The following is a 13,484-nucleotide window of genomic DNA, read 5'->3' on the forward strand; positions in this document are numbered from 1 at the left end:
TTCTAGCACACGACTGAGTCGGCAAACTTTGCTGTTCCGCCCCTAGGGGCAATAACAGTAATTACATTCTCATCAGTTATGGACAGATACCTTGATACATGCTATCGAACCCGCAAATTCCCAGACGTCAATCCTCTTGCTCTAAAGCAAAACGTAGGGAGAGAGCTTCAACCACTGGATTTCAGTATCACAATGCGACACCCCAGACGTCGATAATTGCTACAGAGTGTCTCCAGGAACACTCTTCTGAGCTTAAACACTTCCGCTGGGCATCAAACGCCGTAGACATGAACATTATTGAGTATATCTGAGATGCTTTGCAACGTGCTGTGCAGAAGAGATCTACACCCCTCGTACTCTTACGGGTTTATGGACAGCCCTGCTGGGTTTATGGTGTCAATTCCCGCCAGCACTACTTCAGACATCAGTCGAGTCCACGTCACGTCGTGCTGCGGCAGTTGTGCGTGCTCGCGCGGCCACTACACGATATTAGGCAGGTATACCACTCTCTTTGAGTTTTCAGTGTATTTGCGACATTCTCATCGACCTGCCGAGAGAAAATTATTAACCACTTTCCTCCAGATTTGCTTGAAGATACTCTGATCTACATGATGAGGAAAGAGATCGTTAATAGACCAGTGAATAGATATTGGCGAATTTACTGGGTGACAAACATGAGCTTGGACAATTAAGTGTTATGAGACAGAGCAGAACTGAAGAGCAGATTTTAACGAATTAATAGAGTTACCCTAGTTACCTTGACCTCGAGTGTGATAGGTAATGGTGTGAGTTTCAGATTACTGTTAACTGGTTCAGCAAAAGAGTGTTGAGACTAGTACGGTACGGTTGTAATGGGAACTATGGCATTTCCAAAACAAAATTTCGTGAACTGTTGTGGTCCAGAATAAGACAAAAATCGTACAGTCAAATTAGTCGTCATGCCCAGTCCTGCCCAAGTCATATACAGCCTGTAAAGATATGAACTATTACCTAAACATACCTATCGTCACGTTTCGTTTTGTGGAAGCGACCTCACGTGATCTATGTATCTGTATAAAGCTTGCCCACTGTGCTCTCTTCTCGATTGGACTGTACAAGTCTCCGATAGGTATGGGGATTAGATTTAAGTGCGTGACACTCCTGATACCAACCAGTACTCTGACGCTAGGAATTAAACAGGGACAAGTAGGGTACTAAATAATTTTCACCATGGTTTTCAGGGTCCCTAAATGTAATGAAAAACTACCAGAATAAGTGGGATACTGCGATAACATAGTACATACCTTCCTACACAATACCTCTCAACAGCTTAATTCTGCCGGAGCTGAATTTAGTACCACTAATCCTTTGATGATCCCGTATCTTCTTTCTCGATAAGATTTTGAAAAAGAGAGGGAATCTCTTTCAAAATGACACTATTGGTATTCAAATCCCATTTTTCTGCAACGGTTCGTCTGCCTCCTGGCCTTGATTAAAAATCCAAATCAATGCATCATAAATTTGGTTGTCATTTATTTTTGTGAGACTAAGCTAAAAACGAAACACTCAAATCCGCCCTGTCCTAGAAGCTGTCTGTCCCGTTTCGTGAGGACGAGCCAAAATCCAGTTCAGGGCCTGGTTGTCAGTCCCAAGAGAGAATTTTCTGATCTCTATATAGAACTAAATTGTCTTGTTTTCTAAGGTGAAGAGAATAGCCAGCGCCTCCAGCTCATATATCGAATATTTCAGCTCACTGATAGAAAGAACTCTCGGTGTGTATGCTGTAGGCCCAGGTAATTTCGCAAAAGAATGGGGGCAGTACCTACATGGGAGGAGTCTGTTTGCAAAATGAATTCAAATTTGAAATCGGTTCAGCATGGGCAGGAGTATCACAGATATCTTATTTAATGAATCTAAAAACCTTTGCTGACTATTCGCCCAAACAAAAGCCCTACTATTGTACCAGAGTTGATTAAGGAGTGTGGATAATTGAGCATCTCGTGGTCGTGCGGTAGCGTTCTCGCTTCCCACGCCCGGGTTCCGGGGTTCGATTCCCGGCGGGGTCAGGGATTTTCTCTGCCTCGTGATGACTGGGTGTTGTGTGCTGTCCTTAGGTTAGTTAGGTTTAAGTAGTTCTAAGTTCTGGGGGACTGATGACCATAGATGTTAAGTCCCATAGTGCTCAGAGTGCCGGCCTAGGTGGCCGAGCGGTTCTAGGCGCTACAGTCCGGAACCGCGCGACCGCTACGGTCGCAGGTTCGAATCCTGCCTCGGGCATGGATGTGTGTGATGTCCTTAGGTTAGTTAGGTTTAAGTAGTTCTCAGTTCTAGGGGACTGATACCCTCAGAAGTTAAGTCCCATAGTGCCCAGAGCCATTTGAACCATTTTGTGGATAATTGAGCAAACGCAGAAAGAAAATTAACCATGCCAATAAAATGTACTAGTCTTTTGCTATCTACCAGACGGAAAAATTGCAAATAGATCTAGCGCGTTCATTATCAGTCACTATTCCTTGAGCATGCGAAAGATGACCAAGAAATATTTATGCACGAATAACATAGATCTTACTCGGTTCCACAGTCAAACCTGCATCCCTATTGCTCGTTAAACCCAGACGAAAGTGTTCCATATGTTCAGGAAAACACTGGCTGCGAATTACAACTTCATCTATGTAGTTGTATGTGCACTTGTATTTAAAGCCCTCATAATACAGCAGCAATGGCCAACGAACTTAATGCAGCGTGTTATATTCCAATAAATTGTAATCAGTATAAAAGGCAGTAAGGGCTTTAAATTCTCAGCAAGCGTAATTTAATGATACGAATCATTAAGATCAAGAATTTTAAAATAACATACCCCAGAAAACCAAGTGAAAGAGATGTGGAAGTCTGCCAAACAACTGTTTCGTTAAGGGAATGATAGTCAACTACTGCCCTATAACCTTATCTTCTCCCTTTTAGCGTGAGGAACCTGGGGGATGTGTACGGAGATAAAGACTTCCTAGACACCCCTTCTTTGAGTAACCTACCAATTGCTATTATCTTGCATGTTAGGTGGTAATAAACGGTAGGGAGAGTGTGTAATAGAGATTTGGTCAGTAAGAAAAATTTCAAATTCGATTTTACAAGTAAGTTTCAAACGGTCAGTCAAATCGTCAGGGACCTGGTTAAACTAATGTAACAACTGATCAGTCTGATAACAAGGTAAACGTCTCACTTCAAACTGAGATTCACTGGTACTAAGATTATTTACTTGATTGCTGGAAGAATACCAACACCAGGCACGACTGTTCTCAGAGCAAAAATTTGAAACAATGTATTGTTAAAACAATGACGAAGACACTGTATTCTACAAAAAGATCGCTTCCCAAGAGAATATTAACGGAAAGTTGGTGACTGACAAAGAACTCAAAGGACCTCGAGAATTTGCCAGTAGTTATGGTAACCAATATTTTCGCCAACTAGGGTAAAATTATTCTCAGTCATCCTTTCTGATGATGATATCTGGTTTGTGGGGTGCTCAATTGCGTGGTTATCAGACTATTCGTACGCTTCGCCTGTGTCGTGACCACAGTATCACATCTGAGCTTAAAAGGCTGCGAAAAACTTTCTTAGCCAATGGTTACAACCCCACATCGGTCTGTACAGTCATTGTAGTGAGTGCAAGAACGAAAAGACAGACAGGAAATGGACAAACTGCAATGAACAATAAGCGTACCTTATGTGAAGAATGTCACTGACAGAATTGGCGAACATCTTCTCCAGGTGGGTTTCCAGCTCGTCTTCTATAGCACCCGCAAGTTCCCCGATCTGCTAAGCTCCACAAAGGGCAAAGTAGATGCTTTGCTAACTGCAGACATGTACAATGTGGACCGAGACTGTGCAGAAGACTATATTGGCGAAACAGGCAGGGCAGTAGTAACGCGCATAGGAGAGCATAAACGCTGCATTAAAAACGGGTAGCACAAGAAATCTGCAGTGTCTGAACACAGAAAGACTGCTGCAAGGAAGTAAAACTCAGCGAAACACAACTTCGCAAGCAGCCAAAGATGGTAAACGCAGGATCAGAGAGGCTACTGGGATATTAAAACACCCTGAGAAGATGAACAGAGAGGATGGACTTAGTCTTGACCCATCCTGGCAGCCAGCCAACAGAGCTCAAACAGGCCGCACTAACAACACGAGAGGCGGGCATTGCCAGCGAACAACGGTCACCACGCTCTCTGCGACGAGTATGTGGAAAACAGAAACCTACACCCACATTCCAGGAAAACGTGGATACTAAACAAATCGTTCACATTCATAGGTTCGAACCAATGCACTACTTTTTTTTTTTTTTTTTTTTTTTTTTTTTTTTTTTTTTTTTGTCATCAGTCTACTGACTGGTTTGATGCGGCCCGCCACGAATTCCTTTCCTGTGCTAACCTGTTCATCTCAGAGTAGCACTTGCAACCTACGTCCTCAATTATTTGCTTAACGTATTCCAATCTCTGTCTTCCTCTACAGTTTTTGCCCTCTACAGCTCCCTCTAGTACCATGGAAGTCATTCCCTCATGTCTTAGCAGATGCCCTATCAACCTGTCCCTTCTCCTTATCAGTGTTTTCCAGATATTCCTTTCCTCTCCGATTCTGCGTAGAACCTCCTCATTCCTTACCTTATCGCTCCACCTAATTTTCAACATTCGTCTATAGCACCACATCTCAAATGCTTCGATTCTCTTCTGTTCCGGTTTTCCCACAGTCCATGTTTCACTACCATACAATGCTGTACTCCAGACGTACATCCTCAGAAATTTCTTCCTCAAATTAAGGCCGGTATTTGATATTAGTAGACTTCTTTTGGCCAGAAATGCCTTTTTTGCCATAGCGAGTCTACTTTGGATGTCCTCCTTGCTCCGTCCATCATTGGTTATTTTACTGCCTAGGTAGCAGAATTCCTTAACTTCATTGACTTCGTGACCATCAATCCTGATGTTAAGTTTCTCGCTGTTCTCATTTCTACCACTTCTCATTACCTTCGTCTTTCTCCGATTTACTCTCAAACCATACTGTGTACTCATTAGACTGTTCATTCCGTTCAGCATATCATTTAATTCTTCTTCACTTTCACCCAGGATAGCAATGTCATCAGCGAATCGTATCATTAATATCCTTTCACCTTGTATTTTAATTCCACTTCTGAATCTTTCTTTTATTTCCATCATTGCTTCCTCGATGTGCAGATTGAACAGTAGGGGCGAAAGGCTACAGCCTTGTCTTACACCCTTCTTAATACGAGCACTTCGTTCTTGATCGTCCACTCTTATTATTCCCTCTTGGTTGTTGTACATATTGTATATGACCCGTCTCTCCCTATAGCTTGAAACGCGTACGTTTCATGGGCAGCGATGGCGAGCCACAGAATCTCTGACCAGAGAGCATGTAGTTGGTGCAGTTGCGCTCCACTCGCAGTAGCGAGCAGTCTGTCGTAGTCTGTCGTAGTCTGTCGGCAGTAGTAGCCGAGTTCAGTTGCGAGTAGAAGTCTGTCAGTAGTGGTAGCCCAGAGCAGTCGGCGGGCGTCGGCACCGCAATGGTCGGGATTCAGGACAAGGTATATTATTAAGCAGCATTGCGCTCAGCTAATGATGTAAATTAACTGTAACTAATTTGTGTAAGAATCACCCCCAATAATAATTTTGATTTCAAAGCAATTTTTAACAAAAGAATCATTCGATTTCCTTCCATTTCCTTTAAACAAAAGTTTCAATTAACTTCAAAAAAAATTTAATTATTGCGATGCATCTCCTCCAAGCTGTGGCGCACAATAAGAGCAGATATTTCACATGCAGTTATACTAAGGTAAGAAATTAATTGTGATTTTTGCACAGGGCCAAAGACCGAGATTTCGGTTTAATTGAGTTTTGATTATCACTGTACTTTCATTGTCATGGGATTATCTTTCATTATATTATGGGAGCTTATACTTGGGTCAGATTGCTAATCTTATTTAATTGTCTTTGTCATTAATATTTTTGTGGGGAGGTTACACTTGGCGACCCTGCCAGGATCGTATTTCGTGAGAATCTTTTGTAAAACAGTCAGATATCTGCTCTTATTTGTTTAAATATAATTAACATTTGGCGCAACGCTTCTACTAATTTTGTGACTTTCTTTCTACAGATCATCGGCAATTCGTTGCTCTGTTGTATTTGTGTGTTGCTTTTGCATTGTGCTTATTAGTTTTGTGATTAATTGTGACTATTATAAAAATGCCGCGAAAGACTGTGAATAGTGTATCGCGAGGCATTATGAACGAAATTACCGACTTAAACAATGTGACTGATAGTAATTGTGACACGCAGTGTAATGATGACAATCCTGCGTGCACCGACAATCAATGCTTTCCAACCACTAATGATGACTTTTGTCTTAATGATGAACAAACGAACTCGGTTATGTCCTCTGTTGATTTGACGAAAATCGATGACGCGGGTCGCTCTATTGTATTGAGCGGTGCGCAGTTTAACACAACCGGTTTACTTAATTCACGTGACGAACAGACAAATTTGTCTAATGAAAATGGACAGTGTACTGAAAGTACGACGGGTTTATTTAATTCCGAAATAATGTCTGACAATGTACATCCGACTGATAAACCTTTTTGTAATGTACAGAATGACCAAATGGTCACACAAAACGCGACAAATGTAAATACACTGTCAAACAGTACAGAGAATGGAGTAGATATTGTTAGATTGGGTCAAATTATGGCAATATTGCTACAAAATAGTGAAGATTTCAAACAACAACTTAGTGAACAGGCCAGACAACAGAGTGAAGATAACAAACAATTTAAAGACAGTTTCAGACAACAGAGCGAAGATTTCAGACAACTTAATGAACAGAACAAACAGTTAAATGAAAAATTAGACAACAATTCCAGGCAGCTTAGTGAACAAATTAGAGCCGTTGCCGCGCAGTGTCATGACACTAAGGAACAGTTACGCGAGGAAATTGAGGCTTGTTCAAGAAAAAGTAGCGAAGAAATTAGGTCTGTTGCTCTGGAATTAAGGGAAATGCAAACAGCTGCAACAGAAACACTTAGAGCGGAAATTGGCACAGTCGCTAAACAATGCTCTGAAAAGGCTACACAATTACGCGACGAGTTTAAAGCAATGACGGCAGAACTTTCGCGCACAATGGATGAAAAGATAGACGCGAAATTCGAACAACAGAACACTCAGATTAACGAACGTCTTAGTCTTCACATACAAAACAGTGATACGCGTTTCCGCAAATTTATTGAGGATCAAAATAAGGTAAAACGTCAAGTAATGGAAACAATCACTGCTCAGAGACAGGAAGACAAACGTAAAATGTTTGCGAAGGCAAAAACGTATGTAGACAACAATATTGCTACAGTGTCCGACGAAATTAATACCATCAAACAGTCGAACACAGAATTACGTGACGAAATTTCTGATCTGAAATCGAAAACAGATACACACACAATAGATATTCAAACAGTGACCGACAGACTTGAACAATTGGAACTAACACAGGATTCCGATGTCGTCAAAGCTGACGTTAAAAAACTGAACGAAACTACACGTAAATTGCAAAACCAGATTAATGCCACTGACACTAAAACCGATGATCAGGTAAAAATACTGACTGAAAAATGTGATGAATTGGCCAGTCGTATTGACGTTATGGAAAGTATTAATGACAATAAATCAGACGATACTTCACCGGTTTCATTTAATCAAACACCTGAATTTCAAAATTTACAGCAGACTATTAATGAGATCGATTCGTCTAATAACACGTTGCGTAGAAAGTTGTCAAGTTTACAACAAGAAGTAACAGAGATGAAAAATATTTCAGTTAATAACACATCACAGCAGACGCGACTTTGCGAACATTTGTCAGACTCGCGCAGCGCGTATAATTTGGGTAATCTACAAAGAGTACGGGACTTAGATTCCGAACAACCACAGTTCAACAGATTCTCTTACAATCCTGAACCTGTTCCATCACACAGAGACGATAATTTCGATTACAAACATTTTCTGTCAGTAAGAAAATTTAAAGTGTTTAAGAATGACAGAACACAGATTCACCCACTGGATTGGATCCAACAATTTAGCTTTGCTTTTCCACCGACTTGGCCCGTAACGCACAAACTGGAATTTATTTGCAGCTTTTTGGAAGGCGAACCGGCAACTCGTATGAGGCCGATCGCGGGACAATGTTATTCAGTAGAGGAATTTCAGAATGCTTTTCTCTCAGCGTATTGGTTCAAAAATGGTTCAAACGGCTCTGAGCACTATGGGACTCAACTGCTGAGGTCATTAGTCCCCTAGAACTTAGAACTAGTTAAACCTAACTAACCTAAGGACATCACACACATCCATGCCCGAGGCAGGATTCGAACCTGCGACCGTAGCGGTCTCGCGGTTCCAGACTGCAGCGCCAGAACCGCGCGGCCACTTCGGCCGGCTAGCGTATTGGTCGAAGACGACACAGCGCGGAATTAAAGATCAACTAATTAGTTTGCCAAATTATGAGAACTCCAATTTTCTCAGTGTGACGCAATTTTTTGAGCACATGGTGCAACAGAACCAGTACCTAAGTGAACCGTACAGTGAATCCGCACTCATTCAATTATGTATCTCTAAATTACCACGGTCATTAAGAGTGTCACTCCTGACGGGTCAGCAAAAAGAAAACATTTCGGCATTCAGAGATCTGCTGCAGCTTTTAGAAGTGCAGCAATCTGATTATTCTTTTGTAAACAAAAATTTTTCGTATAACAACCAAGGCCAACAAAAGTACAGCAATTACGATCAGCCACGTAATTTCAATAGTAGAAGTAATAGACGCTTTAGGACTGACAACCACCAGAACTTTGGTAGCAGACAAAATTCTCATTATCAATATCATCAAAATTTTCAGCAACAGGAACCATATTTTAGTAACAATAGAGGTTTTTCACAACAACAGCAGCAAAACCAGCCGGTTAGCATACCTAACCAACAATGTAGTGCACAAGGTCAACCTAACTTTAATGTTTCGCCGCGTGGACGTATAGTCCCAGATCCAACAAATAGTAACGCACGGCAGCAAAGGAACAACTACGTACAAAAAACACAGTATTTCAATTCCTATCGCAATGCACCGTATAGGAATGACTATTACGACAGACGTAAAAATAATGACGACAATTTTCAGCGTACATCTAACAACAGTCGGTCATACCAACAGCAGAATTATCCGCAAGAACATATTCTCATGAATGAACCCGACAGTAGGTATCATCCAGAGCGTAATACGTCTGGAAGAAGTAATAGAACTGTTCGAATAGTAGAAATGCCACAGCATCCTCCTGAAAATAGTAACACGTCAGATAGAATTTGACTAGATACTGTACAGGACGCATCTTCCAATAACACAAGCACTACTTTTGACACGCAAAATGTTGTTCACGAGAATGTTATTACTTTCGACGACATCCGAGACACTCTTTTACAGGAAAGACCAGTTGTTCAGAAAACCATTTCACATCCTGTCATCGAAATTAAAATTGGTTCATCGAAATTTTCGGCAGTAATCGATTCCGGATCACCTATGTCAGTAATAAATGAAGAAACCTTTAACGAGTGTAACAAAGAGAACACCTATCCCACATTACCATTAGGCAAAACGAAAGTAAAAGGAGAAGTATCGAGTAAAGGAGTAGACGTTAAATTACAGACGCATTTATCATTTTGTATTGGAGGTCATACTTTTCATTCAAATTTTTGGATTGTTCCCTTATTGACAACAGACGTTATTTTAGGCACGAACTTTCTGGTACAACACGACGCAGTGGTTGATTTTCAAAATTCTTATTTAATGTTGAAGGATGAAAATGTGCAATTAGCTTTAGAATTTCAGCATTCCTTATCTGCGGAAGAACAAACAATTAACCGCACAGAGGTCATTTCCGCAACAAGTAACATAGAGTGTAATCCCACATTGTTCACAGATACGTACGTACATAACTATAATACTCCAGACGAAGCTGACTACGACGTAATGCAGATGATTTCTGATAAAGTTAAGCAAAGCAGTGCAAATACAGACGACGAACGAACGCAGTTACACAAAACTCTTTTACAGCAAGCTCCAGTTTTCGACAACATTCCTGGTACTATGTCCGGATTTATGTATGAATTTCAAGTCAAACAACGCGATACATTTAAAGCAAAGCATTATCTCATTCCGTATATTCACAGAGAACAAGTCAAAAAAGAATTGCAGGATATGCTCGACCAAGGAATTATAGAACCAGCGGTTAGTCCGTACATAAACCCGCTGCATATTGTTAAGAAAAAAGATGGCTCACTTCGCCTTGTACTTGATTCACGTCACATTAATGACATTATTATTAATGAAACAGATCGACCACAGACTTTAGAAGAACTGCTACAGAAATTTCACGGTACAGCTATTTATTCCACACTAGATTTGAAATCGGGATTTTGGCAAATTCAACTTCATCCGAATTGCAGAAAATACACAGCTTTTCTCTGTTTTGGTGACTGTTATCAATTTTGCAAATTACCATTAGGCTTAACTATTTCTTCTGCAGCTTTTATTCGCGGTTTGAACACAATACTTCCGACAGAACTTAAAGACAGAATTACGACGTACGTAGACGACATTCTTATCGCAGAAGCTAACTGGAATGAACACAATATGATTCTTGAACGACTGTTGCAAACTTTTCATGCACAAGGACTTACAGTTAACCTCAGTAAATCGCACTTTGGTAAAACTTCTATAAAATTTCTTGGACACGTAATTTCAGCAGAAGGCATTGCGCCTGATCCAGAAAAACTTCAAGCTCTACGTGACATTACTATTCCTACGACGAAGAAACAATTACGCAGTTTTTTGGGCTTAATTAACTTTTTTCGTAAATTTATTCATCACTCTGCGTTAGATACACCTAGATTATGCCAATTAACAGGTAAAAATGCTATTTGGTCATGGGATAAGCAAGCACATTCTGAATTCGTGAACCTGAAACATGCTTTGTTGAATGCTCCACTTTTATCGCACCCAGATCTTACTAGAAATTTTTCCATTGGCACCGACATTTCCAACACAGCTTTAGGCGTACACATTTTTCAGGAAATTGAAGAAGATGGCTCAACAGTAATCAAAAATATCGCATTTGCAAGCCGCATTTTGTCACATGCTGAACGAAATTATTCCGTTACTGAACTTGAAACATTATGTGTTGTTTGGGCTTTTACGAGATTTAGGCACTTTCTTTATGGCAGACATACCACCGTTTACACAGACCATAGAGCTATCCAATTTTTACTTTCGGCTAAATTCACTCACGACAGGTTAAGTAGATGGAAACTTTATTTACAGGAATTTAATTTTACAATTGTTCACATTCCCGGCACACAAAATGTTATAGCAGACGCACTTTCTCGTTCTCTCAGCAACAATCAGCAAGACGTAGCAACCAACTTCTGCAAAGCAAATTTCAGCGTCATGTACATTCAGCAAGTTGCATTTGAAAATTTTATTTCATCGTCATTACAGGATATAGCAAAAGAGCAAAATAAAGACAATGTGTGGAAAGAAATTAAACACCTTTGGCAAGATAAGAATAATGTTACGATTAGAAAGCACTACACTGTACGCAATGACATTCTGTTTCGCCGCTCTCATCCTGACAGCAACAATTGGTTACTATGCATTCCTGACGAACTGGTTAACAAATTAATCTGGTACACTCATTTAAGCTACGCACATTATGGAGCCAGAAAATGTTTTCTTATACTGAGACAGAACTGTTATTTTACAAACATGGAAAAACGTATACGACGAGTTTTAGCGTCATGTAAAATCTGCCAGAAAGCTAAGTCTGACACCACTTCACATATTCCTCCATTGTATCCCATTATACCTGTTAAATTAAGACATATGGCCGCAGTAGACATTTTTGGTCCAATTCCGAGAACTAATAGAGGTTTTTGCTACATCTTTGTCGCTGTTGAACTCACTTCAAAATTTGTTACTTTCACTCCGTTACGTAAAGCTACTGCCAAAACTGTTTCGAAAGCATTTGTAAAGCATTTCTTATTTCATGTAGGGCATGTGATGAAAGTAATTTCAGATAATGGATCACAATTTCGTTCTGCTATATGGACACGCATGTTACGAGCTAGAAACATTTCTCCAATCTATATATCCAAGTACCATGCTTCTTCGAACCCTTGTGAACGATTAATGAAAGAAATTGGTAAACTGTGTAGAATATACTGCCACAAAAGACATGTTAATTGGGACACACACATACACTCATTCCAAGATGTAATTAATTCCATTCCAAATGAATCCACTATGCTATCTCCGTCTGTTATACTGAAAAACGTTGAACCACCAAACAAAATTAAAGAATTAGTAACATTTCCTACATCTCGTCGATTACGACACCACGAAATAATTGACATTAAGCTGAACAACATCAAACGTGCCGCAGAGCGCCGGAGAAGACTGCAAAAACAGGTTTGTACACGCCGAGACTTTCACGTTGGACAGAAGATATTAATACGTACACACTATTTATCCAGCAAATTAAAAGGTAAGTGCAGTAAATTTGAACTTCTGTACGCAGGTCCATATCGCATTCACAGCATTCCTCACCCTAATGTTGTACACGTCGAAACTTTGAGAACCAGAAAATCGAAAGGCAACCACCATTGGTCAAACTTAAAACCCTTTATTGAGTGAACATACTTTATGGTTTATCACGCCGTAATGCTATTTGCTAATTTTTATGAACATTTCTGCAATTATATTCACATGATTACTTATTGACGATTATCGTATTTTTTCTTGGCAAGTGTCCGGCAAGGTAAGGTTAGCAGGTCGCTTTTCTTGTCGTTACACATCAGACCGTGCACATTTTTTCATTTTTTTTGTGTGTATGATTGTTTTCCTGTTTTGTTTGTATACATTATGAAATAGCTAAGGTATAACACACCAGTTGACTTTGACATTTTTGACCTATGATATCTCAACATCGTGACTATTTTACTTTTTTTTGCTGCTGCATTGTGGCATTCTCTGTACACTTTTTGCCTTTGAACACTGTCTATGCTTTTGACATATTACGTTTGCTGTCATGTTATGCTGTATGCTTAATTGTGTCACCATTAACCAGTCATTATCTAATGGGTATATGATTTAAATACAAGACATTAATCTTTGTTCATCAGTTTCAGAAAGAAATGATGCGTAAAGGAAATAAATTAAACAGAAATGGGAATTTCACCTACGGAATAAACGAAAGAAGATGCAATAACTTTATGAGGAAGAGTAAATGGATTAGGATTAACAAGCATTAACAAGAATATACTATACACATCGTAGAATAGCAGTCTTAACTAATTTTTTCTTTCAGAATACAAGGCGATTGAAGCAAGCTGTCAGGCAGAACTACACATCTTAGTTTT

This window comes from Schistocerca nitens, chromosome 1 (assembly GCF_023898315.1).
Source record: "Schistocerca nitens isolate TAMUIC-IGC-003100 chromosome 1, iqSchNite1.1, whole genome shotgun sequence".
Lineage (NCBI taxonomy): Eukaryota > Metazoa > Arthropoda > Insecta > Orthoptera > Acrididae > Schistocerca > Schistocerca nitens.